General features: G+C 42.3%; 1 protein-coding gene across 8 annotated transcripts in view; it reads right to left on the bottom strand.

The window, feature by feature from the left end:
- Nucleotides 1-8,994, bottom strand: part of EPB41L2 (erythrocyte membrane protein band 4.1 like 2) — a 225,463-nt gene extending 216,469 nt beyond the window's left edge. For 7 of the 8 annotated variants that reach the window (XM_021666542.2, XM_012458328.2, XM_012458331.2 and 4 more), the window contains exon 1: nt 8,905-8,994. The gene's annotated coding sequence lies outside the window, so the exon portion shown is untranslated. The remainder of the gene's footprint in view (nt 1-8,904) is intronic. The other variant, XM_012458316.2, reaches the window with a different exon arrangement.
- Nucleotides 8,995-15,326: the final 6,332 nt, after the last annotated feature.

The following is a 15,326-nucleotide window of genomic DNA, read 5'->3' as shown; positions in this document are numbered from 1 at the left end:
TGGGCAACTACTAGAAGTATTCATTAAGGAAATTAGGATTTGGCCTATACTGATGTTGATTTTGGTGGGGCAGACGGAGTCTCGCTTTGTCACCCAGGCTGGAGTGCAGTGGCGCGATCTTGGCTCACTACAACCCTGCCTCCCGGCTGTCTCAGGCTCCCGATCAGCTGGGACTACAGGCAAGCACTACCACATCCAGCTGAATTTTATATTTTTAGTAGAGACGAGGTTTTGCCATGTTGGTCAGGCTGGTCTCAAACTCCTGACCTCAGGTGATCCACCCCCGCCCCTTGGTCTCCCAAAGTGCTGGTATTATGGGGGTAAGTCACCACACCCAGTCACTAAACTTTAAACAAATAATAAAGCATAAAATATTCTGTCACTTAAAAGAATCAAGAAACAAGAAAATCATGTTATTTAGGGACAAAACACCAGAATACAAAACCAATACTACTGAAAGTAGTTGCCTCAGGGGAGCAGAAATCTGTCAAGAAGGGAGCTAGGGCACTGGTCTGCTGCTTTTCTTCATAATCCCCTAAGTACTACCTGACTTTCTACATCATATGAAGCACCCTGGGGAATGCTATTTGCACTTTAAATGAAAGCAAAAAGTGCAAAACCACAGGAAAGACAGAAGTAAAGGTGAGGGGAGAGCCACATTTTATTCTGATGTGTTTTATCCTCTGGTATATTTTTCTAATATTGAAAAATCAGACTAGAAACATTTAGAGCAAAGTTTCTAACAAGATGAAGGGTATTCCCTGCTCCCGCATGATTCAAGAATCACATAACTAAAAGTAGTACTTAGGTCTGCTTCATAATCATACCTTTACACAAAAAACTAGATAGTAGAACCCAGTAAGGAAAGCAAGCCTGTCTTTTACAAAAGTTAGATACTGCAGATGCCAACGAATTCCAAAAAACTTCAACTTCTACTGAGTAATAACATCAAAAAATTAAAAGCAGTAACTGGACCTCACAGAAAAAAACAAGGATTTTAGCCATACACAAGCTGTATTTAGCCATACACAAGCCTAAGGCCTCAATTTCTCATACGTAAAAAGAGCACACCAGCTACTCCAAGATGGTGCTGCAGAAAAGGAGCAGGGATATTAACATATGTAAAGTACCAATTACAGCACCTGGTTATAGTCGGTGCTGCAAGACTCCTGGCTTCCTTATTTATTTTTTTTTTTACACGTTTATTGATTACCAATGCTTCTGGCCTTACAGGATTACTTACAATGGAACCTAGAACAAAGCTAGAACTGAGCATAAAATGCATGCATCGGGGACAGGTTAAACAAAGCAGCTGACGCGTGAGAGCACCAGAAGTAACAGAACCAGTGGACTCAGTGGGCCCAGCGCTGCACCATCACCCAATTTTTAGCCTAAAATATATTTATATGAAATCTGATTTCTTAAAATAGGCAACTAACTTAAAGTTAAAACACTGTATTGGTGTTCAGGTCTGTTTCACACCAAGATTTATAAAGGTTACATTTTAATGCCATATGCAGAGGTTTAAACATTATCAATAAAAATTCTACTCACTAATAGGATTCTTTCAGCAAGTTTACTGCGCTAATAGAGAGAAGAAATTATAGTATAGCATATGCACACAATTTTACATTTATAATCAGTTACCTCTGGCAACGTAACAAAAAAGACTACATTATCCCTGTGTTATTGAAACTAGATCCCTATTGCTTTGCCGTATATATGCTCCTTTGTTAACAAAAAGAATGAAGTTAAGACAGAGTTTCTAAAAGCTCAAACATTCTAGATACTGGACTGAAATTGTTAAAAAGTGGTTTTAACTTGTGATCACAATAGGAAATTACAGTTTCATATCAAAGACTCTACTTCCACACAGATAATTATTCCTGACCACTGCAAAAAATCTGCTTACCACATATTCACCAGCAACCAACCCACTAGGTCTTTTCTTAACCTAACAATTTTTGCAGATGCCAGGCACTCTGTGAAGCATTTTATAAGCATTAGCTCATTTAATCCTGATGTAACTCTGAGGTAGGTATGATTTTTAACCCCTTACTACAGGAAATGAGACTTTGAGAAACAATTTGCCCAAGGTCACAATGGCATATGTGGCAGTCTAACCAGCATCACATAGTGTGGACATGCTACTGATCCCTTCTAATCAATATTTCCATCAAAGAAATTTGTGAGGAAATAAACACACATTCATTAAGCTCACAGGTAAGAATATGAGTGGCCAGAATTATATCAGAATTCAGTTTAACCTTGACAATTAGGTAAAAGGAGGTCAACTAAATGAATTCAACTGAATGGAAAGAAGTACAATGGGGGTAGGGGAGAATCAATGATGAAAAGTGCAACAGGGTGAAAAAATTTTTTTAAAAAAGAGAAAAACAAAAGAATAATCTTAAAACTTCCATCTTTTAATCTCGTAAATAAGAACTGAAATATCAGTTCTCAACCTTTTCTGTTTCCCAAAACCCTTTCAAAAACCCTCTAAGTCTCTTTCTCTCTTAACCTACCTCTCCCATCCACTTGTACACACACACACACACACACACACACAGACACACACAGAAGCGCATGCACACGGAAGCACAATACCTGACTTACAGTCTCAGGCAGTATATGCACCCTGGAGGCCCAAGAACCCCACTCCCCACCCCAGGTCAGGGGTCTGAACTAAATAACCTCCAAGCTCCCTTCTGGCCCATAAGGTAAATGAATCTAAGGTGAAAAACAAGTAGCTTCTGAACAAAAAGAGATAGAAACAAAGAATTATGGCAGAGTATATATCACATTTCAATTTTATGTCTTCAAGCTACTGGGATATGTACATATATTGGTAGAATGTAGGAAACTGTAAAAAATATGAGCAAATTCAGCACTGTTGTTGTGATGGCCCAGCCCTGAATCTCATCAGCAGGTCTGGAAAGTTGAATACAAGGGCTTGGAAAATGGGACTTCAGAGTTGGTACTCAGACCTATATGACAAGCTTTTAAATCACAATTATCCTGCAAAAAGGCAACTGAAGGGAAACATAAGTGTTTAAGTATTTGAAAATTCTTTCATGAAGATTGATGGTGAGGCCATAAGAGCAAAGCAACAAGAAACTGGCCTCTTCACAAAGATTTGGTTTAAATAGCACGAACTACCCTACCTGACCTAGGCAATAAAGTCCTATAAATGAACAGTGACAAAATCACTGTGGGAGCCTTTCCATGCCCTCCAGTTCCTAATCCAGAAAGAACTAAAATGATCCCCATGATACTGGATTTGGTTATAAATGCAAAATTTCAACTTGTCTATCTAAAGCAAATCTTACTTAAGATACAGCTCAGATCTCAGAAAAGATTGTTCTTATCCTTCAATTTATTCCAGATTATTTGCAAGACAATCTATGTACTTTTTGACTTTATGGCTCTACTATGTTAGAGTGAAAATATGCAAAATTCAGAAAGGTATTTGTGAAGTGAAAATATGCTTCCATTTTAAAGATAACTGAGAATATGAAATTAGCTCAACTTCAGTCTTCGAAGAAAAAAAATCCAGAAGCAGTATGAATGCACTCACTCATAGATCACATGTAATCTATTCCAATGCCAAGGAGTAAGAGATATCACTTTAAAATAAGAAAATTCAGAGAGCCCCTGAAATTCTAATTAAAATTAATACTACCCCAACACCACAGACATAGATTATCTACTCTCCTAAACATGAAAAACATGAATCTAAGAAACTTACAACACAGATCCCAAGTCAAACAGGATAAACAATACCAGTGGTTAGAAAAGCAAATCCTTTAAATAAATATTACCTACACGATGTTTCTACATGAAATATTACCCATTTCTACGTCAACTCTATCAAAGAATCTTCACTAAAGATTCTTTACCTCTAATATATTAAAAGTTTCAATGAATTAATTCATCAAATATTTATTAAGTACAATGTGTAGATATTTCACATCACAAATACATATAATATTCCCGCTCTCATATGAAATACACACACATATACATGCTTTATAAAAAAGGCTACCAAAAACTGGTTTTTTATCATACTTTAAGTTCTAGGGTACATGTGCAGAATGTGCAGTTAGGTATACATGTGCCATGATGGTTTGCTGCATCTATCATCTCGTCATCTACATTAGGTATTTCTCCTAATGCTATCCCTCCCCTAGGCTCCCACCCTCTCCTATCCCTCCCCTAGCCCCCACCACCTGAGAGGCCCCAGTGTGTGATATTCCCATGTCCATGTGTTCTCATTGTTCAACACCCAATTATGAGTGAGAACATGCAGTGTCTGGTTTTCTGTTCTTGTGTCAGTTTGCTGAGAATGATGGTTTCCAGCTTCATCCATGTCCCTGCAAAGGACATGAACTTATCCTTTTTTATGGCTGCATAATATTCAATGGTGTATATGTGCCACATTTTCTTTATCCAGTCTATCACTGATGGGCATTTGGGTTGGTTCCAACTCCTTGCTATTTTGAACAGTGTGACAGTAAACATACATGTGCATGTGTCTTTATATGTTTACATGTAGTAAACATACATGTGCATGTGTCTTTATAATACTGGCTCAGTAATGGGATTGCTGGGTCAAATGGTATTTCTATTTCAAGATCCTTGAGGAATCACCACACTGTCTTCCACAATGGTTGAACTAATTTACACTCCCACCAACAGTGTAAAAGAATTCCTATTTCTCCACATCCTCTCCAGCATACGTTGTCTCCTGGTTTTTTAAAGAGCGCCATTCTAACTGGCGTGAGATGGTATCTCAATGGTTTTGATTTACATTTCTCTAATGACCAGTGATGATAAGCTTTTTTTCATATAAAAGCTACCAAAAACTATTAGCTATAACTATATATCAGCTGGGTGTGGTGGCACATGCCTGTAATCCCAACACTTTGGGAGGCTGAAGCAGGCAGATCACTTGAGGTCAGTAGTTCAAGACCAGCCCAGTCAACATGGTGAAACCCCATCCCTACTAAAAATACAAAAATTAGCCAGGAATGGTGGCACACACCTGTAATCCCAGCTACTTGGGAGGCTGAAGCACGAGAATCACCTGAACCTGGAGACTGAGGCTGGAGTGAGCTGAGATCACGCCACTGCACTCCAGCCTGGGTGACAGAGTGAAACTGTGTCGCAAAAACAAAAACAAAAAAACAACAAAAAACTATAAATCATTTCTAGATGACTAAGATGATTTCTTTCTTTCCTTCTTGGCTTACCTATAACTTGTAAATAACTCTAATATTAATAGCTAACTTGGAGGCCATTTCCCTACAGTTAATGATACCAGGCATTGACTCCATTTTAGATTTTAGTTTAGGGCACTGTCCATGCAGAGAAATGATATAAATCTTATAATACCAAGTTGCTGGTTTATGCCAAAACATGGCATCCCAAAGGATGTTCTGTCTAGAATTGGTGACAAAATCACATACAAATCTTCTATTTGCTCAGACATTCCAAAGAGATTAGAACTGTTTGCATGTTGAGAGGAAGAGACTAGGGCTAAGAGTGGATCTGCTGACTCCTAACAGTTCAGCCCTGAGATTCCAAGATTCTATAAAAGAGCAGTAAATTAGGGTTTGGCTACTATTTGCTGACTACGAAAGCCAGCATAAACATTTACTTGAGGCTTTGAAATCTGTAAGGGTACCTAGTGGTTAGGTACAGTAATTCTGAATCTGAAGAAAACAAACAAGCCCACTGGAAATGTTTCTAAATAAAGGTGGGATGGAGGAGGCAGGCACATTTCTTTTGTTTTCTCCAAGTAAACAATACAGATTTTAGAAATGCAAAATGTGACTCAGTGGTATTGATCCCTATAAACTGTTCATTTGCCTTATAAAACTACTAGCAATTCATACTTAAAAAAAAGTCCACACAGTTTTTAAACAGACTACTTCAGTTCAAAAAAGAAAGAAAAAAGGCCCATGCCTTCAATAGAAACAGAAACAAAAGCAAACCTTCAAAAATATTTAGCATTCTGCTACATAAAACATAAACCCTACATTCCTAAATAAAATGGCAAAGATACAACCTTTGTAGTTCACTAACCACAGTAATATGAGAGGGGTGTTTCAGGGCAGAATCTGATGTTAAACATAATTGTACGATATTACTAATTACAGAGAAATTGTACCAATAAATATTTTGGTTGTGGACTGCTTTGTCATCTTTGCGAGTATTTTTAGTTGAAAGCAAGTGGTTGGGTAGTACACGTGGACATGGTTCTGATTTTTAAATACCTGTTTTTACATTCTGGTCACTGGTTAGGTTTTCTAAACTCAATTCCTTAGAACTAGTAATTTGGAAAGGGTAAGCCACAAGAATGTTACACTAAGAAGCCAAGCATCTAACTAGCTCACCAACTCAGATCAGCACAAAGCTCATTTGGAAATCTTCAAGTGTTCGCATATCTAATGATGGACCCCAGTAGTCACTAAGTCTTTAAGAACATGTATGACAGTGAGCAAATTATCCTAAAGCTATCACCTGAAATACAGCAAGAGCTATCTGAATTTCCTTCTTTTATATTTTGATAGTTATTTTTTGGTGGCCTCTCTTCAGATTCATCCCCTAAATCAAATTTGCTTCTTTCTACTTGGACTTAAATTTCAGATTTGAAATATACATACCCAGTTGCTACAAAATGCTCCCTGGTGGTTTCTGTTTTTTACACGTTAGGAAAAATTTTACTGAAATTCTAGCTTTGTTAAATGATTTTTTTAAACCACTTTTCATCTTTAACAGTCACTATCCAATTTAGATATCAAGAGTTTGAGGGACATGGCTCAATTCATCCACAAATTTTCTTTCGAAGGTTTTTGCAAACAGTGCTCTTAACTACTTGGACTAGAGGTAAAAGATTAAAGAACTGTTATGACTAGGTCTTTCTTACAGAGGGATGTTTTAAAAGGAAAGAAACCGTCCCTTCCCGTTACTCTAAATGAGCAGCCTCTTGTTCTCAGCAGTCTGTCTGCACACAAGACCACCACTGACTTCAGTGGGAATTCTGCCCAAGAAATGAGGAAGACAGGATAGGATTAAATTAGCGCTAAATCCACACCATTGTTCCAAGCCATTACCACTTGTACAGTTCTCCAATAACCTCCAAAGAATAGATATCTGAAGTATGATGGTGGTTCTTACATTGAATTATAAGAATGATCACTCGAGCTCTGACAGGCGACACAGCACAGCTCTTTAAAAGTTGTGTCAAACTCACAGCCTGATGCATGTACCCAGTTGGCCCTTATCACAATTCAAGATTGCATTGCAATGCAACCCCCATCAGCCATCCAGCGATTTCTCACAGCAATGAGCCTGCAAAGGGAAACTGAATAGGATTAAGCAGTATTCGTTCCCCACTAAAACCTGTTCAAAGCTTGAGAATTCTAAATCCTCGCCCTGCAGCACAGAAATTGACTCAGTTTCCCGCAAATGCTAAGCCCGAGGTGAAATGTGACAGAACACCAACTAAAATGCTAATTCTAGACAGTGCTATAAATAGAAACCACAGAAATAATGTATTCTGTTGAAAAAAATAAAAACGGGGGTGGGGGAGGGAATAAAGACAAGACTGAAGAAATGAGGGGAAAACTGCGCAAGTCTTTTTTTGAAAAAAAGCTTTAAAAACACTAACAAGAGGAACAAGACGCCTGGCACACACATGCCATTTCAGATGCAAGAAGTTCAAGAAACCTGGGAAAGATGTGATTCAGCAAAGTGAAAATATATCCACAGCTCCAGGTTCCACCTTCCCTCCCACCCATCCAGGGATCTTAAAATTAGGGGCAGGTGTGGTGTTGATGGAGCAATTCAATGAAAGGCGACCCGGGTCAGTAGGGAGGGCGCCACACGCAGACCCCTCCCCAAAATAATAGACTCTAGGCAGGAGCTCTTCTCGCCAAACCTCATTTTATTTAAAAAAATAAAAAAACAAAATAAAACAAACTTGACCTCGGGGGAGGTGAGCGAGCTGGAGAAGCATAACTGACATCCCATCACAGACGTCCAGGCTGCTTGGGGCAGCGTTTGCTCCTGGGGATGGGGTCCCCAGACACCGACTCCAACCCTGCCCGCTCCTTTAGGTTCTCCTCCTGGTCCTTCCCTGCTGCTCACCTAAAAATGCTCTCAACCCTCGGCCCCCAGCGCAGGAGGAGAAAAAAACAAGCCATCTGTGGTGAGACGGCCTGTGTGTGGGAATTGTAAGGATCCGAGCACGAAACACGCGTCCCTCTCGGCAGCTCCCAGACGGCACAGGCAACAGCCGGGGGCGCGGGCGCAAGCTGACGCCGGGCTGACCCCCACCGCGCGTGGGGCTGGAGTGCAGCCCTCGCCTGGCTTCCCGCAGTCCCCACGCGCGCGGCCAGCCCGCGCTTCCCCTTCCAAAACCTTCCTCCTGAAGGGCGACGCCGCAGCTGAGCCTCCCCGCTGGGGGATGGAGACGGATTTCTCCCGCTGCTGCTCCACGGGGCCCGGACGCGTGACCTGAGCCCACGGCACCCCGGCGGGGACGACGTCCTCCCCGTGCCCCCGCCTCTCCAGGCTCCGCCGGGACGCGGCCCCTGCCCCCCGGAAAAAGGAAGGGGGGACCTCGGGGAGCAGCGAAGCCGGGATCCTGCCCGGAGCAACAGGACCCGGACCCCGGGGCAGGAATCCGGTAGAGCAGAGACCGAGAGGGAAAGGAAAAAGGGAGCCGCAGAAAATCCCAAAGCCGGGCCCCCTCTCCCCACCCCCATCCCGGTGGGACCGTCCCGCCACTGCTTCCTGCCGCAGCCAGAGGAAAAATCTGAGCCGCCCCTGCAGCCCCACACGGACAAGTCGCCCGGCCCGTGCAGTCCCACACGCCTCGTTACCCCGACGCCGCACCTCTGGAGGTCGCTCGCCGCGAGGACCCGTCCCTCTTCGGTCCGCCGCGGGCAGCCGCGCCGGCCTCCTCCCTCCGCTAGGTTTGAAATTGAAATTCCCTGGCTGGGGCCGTCAGAGGACTCCGAGCACCGGCCCCGCCCCCTCGCGGCGGAAGCCCCTCCCGCGCCCCCGCCGGACGCGCCCCCGGCGCGGAAACCCCCGCGGACGGCCCCGCCCCCGACGCCCAGGCCCCGCCCCCGCGCAGGCGGGGGACCTTTCCCGCGGGATTCGCCGAGCGCTGCCGCGAGGACCCGGAGTTGGAGGACGTCTTTCGCCCTCAGGGCCGCCCGGATGAGGACAGCTAATGCCCCTGGGCAAGGCGTCCTCGACTGTGACTCCCGGCCTTAAATGTCCTCTCAACTTTCAAAAGTTATTTATTCAAAGTGCATTTGCTAAACCTTCATTGAGCGCCTTCCTAGAGGTAGACCCTGGAGCAGAGCCTGGAGATGCAGAATAAGGAAAACTGGGTCTCCCTCACTCTGGAGTGGAAAAAGTGCTTTCACAGAAAGGGCATTGAAAAGGAACTATTTATTCTTCCTGTGGGAGGGACAGGAGGGGTTGGGGAAACCCCGGGGAGGAAAGGCCTCCCAAGAGTGAGTAGGATATCTCCAGGCAGAGGCCTGGGAACCTGGATTGCAGAGCATGACCACTGCTGAAGAAGAGTCTGGAAAAAACATAGTTTGGGGCCAAATTATGGAAAGCCACAAGCATACACACACATACACTCACACACACACACACACACACACACACACACGCTACCCTTCTGGTTCTTTTCTTTTGTACAATGAAGTCAATATGTTTCAGATTCAATATATTTCATCTTTTCTTAAGGTTTGCAGGTCGAGCTGGTGTCAAACGTGTCCAGCTCACTGCCTCCAGCATCTGCCTCACGCACAACTCTTGTCCCTTATACTCCTTCCACCTTTATTGTGGCCTTTAGTGATTCCATCACAGCCAAAGTCAAGTCTCCCTTTCTTTCCTAAACAGAAGCTTTTCCAAAATTAACTATGTCAAATGAAACCTCCGTAACAATACCTTCCAGTTAACAAAATACATTCACATATTTTATCGTCGTTTAATCCTCTCAATTACCCTACGAAAAAGGTAGGCACATATTAGCTCCATTACATCAAAGAGAAAAGAGTTGGGAAGATAAATTATTTGCCAGGGTCCCCTAGTAAATAATGCAAATAATAATAGTTAAGGTTGATTGTGTGCTTTATGTGCTAGGAACTGTTCTGAGTTCCTTACATGTATTAATTTACTTAATCACAATCCCATATGGTAAGTCTACAAGTTAAATTTTATAAGGTGTGCTAAAACAGAGCAGAAGCCTGATTAGACAGCAATTCTGGTAAAGGAGACCTGGGAATCTTATGAGAAAATACTACTATTGAAAACTAATGAAACTCATTAGTTTTCATTGTAAACTACTATTGTAGTAGTTTACAATGAAAACTATTCATTGTAAACTACTACTATTTTCTCATAAGAAATATGCAGCAGTTTACAATGAAAACTAATGAAACAAACTTCGGGATCTCTCATTTTCACAAGCCTTGAAACTAACTATAATTTTGTATTTCATTTTGTATTTTTTAAAGAGTCCCTAAAGTCATATAAGCTTTTGGGTCCATAAAACATTGATCCACTTCTGATGGAGCCCCTTTAAAATGCTAGTGCAAAATAACATAAATATAGACGTAATTAATAAAATATAATGCCCTTTTCATAAGAAAGGATATGCCTACTATACTCTCTGTTGAAGTACGTGAATCACTGCTATATGCCACCCTTTAAGAAGAAATTTTTCCCTGCAAAAGAAAATATTGATAAGCTAAATTATATCCATAAATGGGTGACCTTGAAAGTGTGGGAACCAGCAAGATCTAGCCTAAAATGATAATTAAAGGTGATAAAAAGATTGTCAAATGTCTAAAGACTACTGTGTGGTATAAGAATTGAACTCTGTTTTCGGACACAGCCTTACATAGCCCTAGCATTTTAATGGAATGGAACAGATTCAGTGAGGACCTAGCAGGAACTGAGGGTAGAAAAATCAACTCCCAGGAGCTACAAGGAAGTGAAGAAAATGATGGAACGTGGCACCTTAGAGATGTTAGCAAACAACAGGTGGTAGTCCAGACAAGCAGGGAAATCTAACAAGAAGCAAAGAGGGGTTTAAACAGAAAGAAGGACAAAGTCCTGGAATAGGTGATATCCAAAGACGCAGGCAGGCGGAAGCACTGTCAGGACGACCAGGCTGCAGTTCAAGGGCAAAATATTAATCCCCAGGAAAATACACTGGTAAGAACAAGATTGAGTCTTCCCACTAGACACACTATAGTAACAGGCAAAGGACTGACACAGAGAATAAGACAGGAATCTAGGTACTAGTCCTGAGAGCTACCACATCCAAATGTAGCATCATAGCCTCAATCCCGGGCACTATCTGCAAGCAAGGTTAGTCTGGAAGTGTGGACTAGAAATTTACGCACGACTTCCTTAGTGCCTTTACTTACCAACTCACCCCTACGGGCATGGCTCCTAGAAAAGCTTGATCTCTCTCTATCCATGATCATCCTTTCATCTTTGTGCCTTCTATGTGCCAAGCCCAAACCAGGTTGGAGTGGCTCTGGGTTGAGGACCTCCCCCTTCTTTATACGGTCTGCAGGCAGCAAGACCTGACAGCGCCCTCTCCTATTTCTAAGGCATTCTCAAGCTTCACCATGAACCCATGCTATCCCAGTTCCACTGCCACAGCAACAAACATATCACACAAATGACCACAGGAGTCACTCTGTCATCTGGCCAACTTTGGCTCAGTTTTAGTCAGGCTACAGGACCCTGCTTTAGTGACTTAAAACAACCGTTTTATTGCTTATGATTCTGTGGGGCAGGAATTCAAGCAATGCTCAGCTGGGAGGCTCAACTGTGGATAAAGGATCTAAGATGGCTTCACTGGCATATCTGGCAGTTGGTGCTGCCTGTCAACTGGGGCACCTAATTTCTCCTCCACGTGGACTCTCATCTGCCAGAGTCTCTCTCTCTCTCTCCCTCTTTCTCTCCCTTTGTCTTTTGCACGCACCCCCTCCCTCCACCCTCTATGTGACCTATCTAGTAGGATAACCCAGACTTCTTTACATGACACCTGGCTTCCAAGAGAACAAAAACAAATGCTGCAAGGCCTGCAAAGGCTTGGTCCAGAAGTCATACAGCATCACTTAGGCTCCATTCCGTTGGTCAAAGCAAATCAGAGGGCCAGCCCTAATTCAAGGAGAGGGATTAGAGACTTTGCCTGTTGATAGGAGGAGTGGAATGTGTGTAAGGTGAGGGGGGAAATTGTTGGCAGACATCTTGTAAGCAATTCGCTACAGACACCATGTTTTTCTAGTTTGGTATTCAAGTTGATCCTCAAGCAACTCTTTATAGATTTTTTTTATCAAAAGCATCACAAGGCCCCCTTTCCATCTAAGTCACACTAAGTGATGTCATCTTTGGAAAAGCTATTCCCAACTATGGCTAATACAGATATAGGTATCTCAAGCCTGCCAAACTGAGGTATTCTTTCAATTGTAGTTGGAGTTTTGCCACACACACACACACTTGCTTCATTTGGCTCAATGACAGAGAAAGAGTCATGAACTGGCTGATTCCTTTAAGCTGGCACAGAGTCTTCACAGTTGCTCCCCATGACATCTCATGATCAATTGCTCCCTAGAACTGAAAACAGAAATAGTATAGGCCCAATAAAAGTCCCAGAAAAGCTGTATTTGGAAAGCATATAAGAAAGGTATATTATTTCAGCTGAAAAATCTGAGTGTCATATGTACCAGGCCTGTGCCATGCTCTGGACATACAAAAATGAGTAATACATTGTCCCTGCTGTCCTAGAGTTCACAGTCTAGAGGATAATAAATTTGGCAAACAGAGTTAGGAATTCTTGTTACTATCTCTTCCCTCGAATTGTCCTTACTACCTAACAGAGACTAACTCAGTCTCTGTCATTTTAGAGTATACATGAAATATAAGACTAAAACAATGTTTTTTGATATCAATATACAAACATCATTGGGTCCCATTTTATGTCAATTAAATTCAGGCAATAACATAGACAAGTTTAGGAAAGTTTATATTTTACTTTGGTTCTCAGTGATAGGAATAGAAGAGTTGGAGGACCTTAACATATGCCTGATCTTCATTGGGAAAGGTCTTAGAGAGGTCAAAAGAGACCAGCACAGTGGCTCACACCTGTAATCCCAGCACTTTGGGAAGCTGAGATGAGTGGATCTCTTAGAGGTCAGGAGTTTGAGACCAGTCTGGCCAACATAGTGAAACCCCAATTGCTATAAAAATACAAAAATTAGCTGGGCGTGGTGGTGCGTGCCTGTAATTCCAGCTACTTGGGAGGCTGAGGCAGGAGCACTGCTTCAACCCAAGAGGCGGAGGTTGCAGTAAGCCGAGATGGCATCACTGTACCCCAGTCTGGGTGTCGGAGCCAGACTCCCTCTCAAAAAAAAAAAAGAGAGGTCAAAAGAGAAGGCTCCAGGCTCATTCATAGACATAGTCAAAGTAAAGAGGAGATTCTGAAAAGAGCCTAAAGGGCTGAGACTCCTGTCTTGCAGGGAATACACAGATGTCCTGCTAGGGAAATTGATTGAGACAGAACACCAAACTTTAATAAAAATGGACTGTGACATGTGATCCCCCTACCCTGCTACAGGCCTGCAGTCAGCAGACTGCCCACTTAATTAGATTTGGGGATGAGGAAGGCAAAATGACCTTTAAGCAGTGTCATTGGACTTTGCTGGACAGACAGAATTACCCCCACAGTACCATAGACAACTTCTGATGTGGTGTGACAAGGCGAGCCAAATTCCATGGGCCCGTGCTGAGGAAACTTGCTGGTGGAGCATAATTTGTAAGTGGTCTCAGCAAATGGTGGTAAAAACCCATCAACAGCAACAAGCCGAGCAGCAGAAGAGGCTGTTGAATAAAATACCAGGGGGAAAATTAGAAGAGTAATCCCCTGGAATATTTACATAGCCCAGACTTGATTGGCTAGTTTATAAAATGGCCCCCGGAAATAGTGGCGACAGTGGGATTGGAGCTGGAATGTTGCAGTTTCTAAGCAAACAAATTCCTCCCCTTGGAAAATGGACCATCTTAGAGAGTGGTCCTTCCTTTATTCAAAACAGATGTGTGGCGGAAGGTTGGTATTAGCAAAGTACCATTCTTCATTTTGGTTTTATGTGGTTTCCCAAGGCACGCAAATGTGTTCTACTTATTAGAAAACACTTAGAAGGATAGGGCTTTTAAGGTTATGTATATGCTATTAAGAATGCTTATGATCCCACCCTCTCCAGAGGAAAACATTCCAGGAGGGTGCAATCACTGAGAAGAAAAATACACCCAGAAAATGAAAAAGGACCACTCAACTATAGGTTTTGAAAAGGCGGGGACTTTGTTTTCTGTGCCGTTGTATTTTAGTTCCAGGCACAGCAACTCATATAGGGCTTCTTCAGTAAATATTTGTTGAAAGAATAAAAGAGTGAATGTAATTGAAAATGGGTAAGGTAACTTCAATTTCCTACAATTTGATAGATCCGGTATTCAGAGGAAAATTCCCGGGGCATAACACCTAAAAATGATGAATGTAATTTTTTAAAGCATTTAAAAAATACATGGCTTAGCCTGGTAGAAAAGGTAAAGTAATTGTAAGAGGCTAGAATCTATGAGAAAGAGCAAATCCCAAAAGATAAGCAAATGCTAAAGCAGGCACAAGCTCTGCACACATCGATAAAGCTGTGCCCTGCACAACAGCATCCAGTCAAGGTAAACAGTGAAGCGATGTTTAACTCACACTTAGCTTCTCAGGGCTTGACTAAGCCTGGAGGAAGGAATGTCTTTTTGATATTCATCCAGTAGGGCATGATGGCTCATGACTATAAACCCAACACTCTGGGAGGCCAAGGTGGGCGGATCACTTGAGATCAGGAGTTCAAGACCAGCCTGGCCAACATGGTGAAAGCTTGTCCCTACTAAAAATACAAAAATTAGCTGGTGTGATGGCATTAGCCTATAGTCTCAGCTACTCGGGAGGCTGAGACAGGAGACAGAAGTCAATAGGAATACACAAGATTTTAAAAATATAATTAGCAATCTTGAAATAATGAACATATGTAGAAAATTTCACTCAGCAACTGCAGAATATGCATTCTTCTCAAGCACACAAGCACTCTTTATGAAAATTACGTAGTCGGCTATAAAATAAGCTTCAACTACCTACCTTTCTTCCTTTCTTTTTTTCCTTTTTTTAAATTTGAGGCAGGGTCTCACTCTTTCGCCCCAGCCAGAGTGCATCACTCAACACTCCCCTC

This window comes from Aotus nancymaae, unplaced genomic scaffold (genome assembly GCF_030222135.1).
Source record: "Aotus nancymaae isolate 86718 unplaced genomic scaffold, 86718_ANA_hifiasm-v0.15.2.pri h1tg000040l, whole genome shotgun sequence".
Classification (NCBI taxonomy): Eukaryota; Metazoa; Chordata; class Mammalia; order Primates; family Aotidae; genus Aotus; species Aotus nancymaae.
The sequence above is the reverse complement of the archived record's forward strand: the minus strand, read 5'-3'. Positions and strand labels throughout refer to the sequence as shown.